Source organism: Schistocerca gregaria, unplaced genomic scaffold (genome assembly GCF_023897955.1).
Source record: "Schistocerca gregaria isolate iqSchGreg1 unplaced genomic scaffold, iqSchGreg1.2 ptg000705l, whole genome shotgun sequence".
Taxonomy (NCBI): domain Eukaryota; kingdom Metazoa; phylum Arthropoda; class Insecta; order Orthoptera; family Acrididae; genus Schistocerca; species Schistocerca gregaria.
The window spans coordinates 85,001-86,835 of record NW_026062083.1 but is presented as its reverse complement, the minus strand read 5'-3'; positions in this window follow the sequence as shown (position 1 = coordinate 86,835).

Sequence of the window (1,835 nt, the reverse complement as noted above, 5' to 3'; positions counted from 1 at the left end):
TTGTCCCTTAACCTAACCCACGTTGTCCCTTAACCTAACCCACGTTGTCCCTTAACCTAACCCACGTTGTCCCTTAACCTAACCCACGTTGTCCCTTAACCTAACCCACGTTGTCCCTTAACCTAACCCACGTTGTCCCTTAACCTAACCCACGTTGTCCCTTTGCCTAACATAGTTCACTGCTCGGAATCTCTGGTGTCGTTGTTATCCTCATGTAGATGTCTTGCGAGTGTTGCTTACTTTCCACATATTCCCGCTATCCACTGTCAATTGTACTGCAATAGGACTATATCGGCCCCCCCCCCCTCTGTCCCCCTCTTTGTGTCTCTGTCCTCTCAAGCTGGTCGGTCTGGCGTGTGAGTGTTAAATGAGCCTCGCAGCTGTTCAGTTGCATTCAGATGTCGACGCCCTCAGTGTACGTCGTGGTATGGTCTGTGTCCATTGTCCGCTGATGTCGTACGCGTAACCCACACGCTGTACCGATCATCGGTAGTTACGTACAGAGTGAAGTAGTGTGATACGTGTGACTGTACGCTGGCTGTGCCCAACGGTGTCGAATCTCAATTTCCATATGTTGTGCTCGATGCTACTTGTCTCGTCTCCCAATAACAGCTAGGTTGCACTGTGGTACGCCGTAGAGGCGTGTGGGAGGAACGTACGAACGCATTGTATGTCACCCTGGGTCGCTGGGGGTGGTGGTGCGGTGAGTCAGGTCAGGTCAGGTCAGGTCAGGTCAGCGTGAGCCGTCTGATGTAGTGACGCGTGTATTCCGACTTTGTCGTATTGCCTCACACAAAGTGCTACCCTGGTGGACCGCGTTCCATATCTGGGACATGCCGCAGATGCCGGTTGACAGTGGATCGCGGAAGGGACATCGCATACTTGCGCGGGCCACCTTCCACGTGTTCTCTTCTGCACATGTCGCAGTGTGTATGTGGTCTGATGTAGCGTGTCGTGACACATGACATCCTGGCATGCAAGAATTGTTGAATTCGCAAATGTAGGTGGACATCTACGTTTACTGCCCAAGATACGCAAATGAACTGGAAATCCGTTGTTGAGCGGTTGTTCACGCTGGAGGTGAATCTGTGATGGCGACGATCGGTACAGCTATTAACCGGTTGTTTCAGCGGTACCCGCCACATCCACACACGTGACTAGGCCCATGTGGGTATGAAGCGATACGCGGCGGTGGCTTGGTGGGACTGTTCCCGGCCGGTGAAGGGGGGCCGCCCGGCGTGTTGGCCGCGCGCTGCGTGGGCGCACGCGCAACAGCCGGCTGGTGGGGGGCGCCGAGTGGCAGGAGCGCCAGCCGACGGGCCCGGCAGGCGGCGCAGCTACGCTGCGGCGCACCCTGCACGCGGCGCCTGGCGGCCAAAGTTGGTTCAGCCGAGCCCGGTGCGAAGCGCGGTGGACATCTGCAGTGTGCTGGTCTGATTGAGGACTGTGTGCGTTGAGGATGCGCCGCCGCCTGGCACTCGGCGCCGCGACGCCGTCTGCTGCTCGGTCGCCCCAGCGGTTCTCGCAGGTGGTTTGTATCGCAGTTGTGCGGACGTGTTGGCGCGTGCGCTGTGCTGGGAGAGTTCGCTTCTGCACCCAAGTGGGGCTTTGCCCTTGTGTGGCGCTGGCGTTGGAGCTGCCGGTCACCATAGGTGGCGCGTGTTGTCTCCCGCCGGCAATGCCACGACAGCACGCTCCCGGGCCTCTGTCGGCAGCGGCAAGCTCAGTTGGGAGCAAGGGTGTTCGCACTAAAACCGTCTACTCGCCTAACTCCGGGCGATTGCGCCTCTCTCGAAACCGACCAAGTACCTAGGACGGCGCTGCGCGCCGCCGGG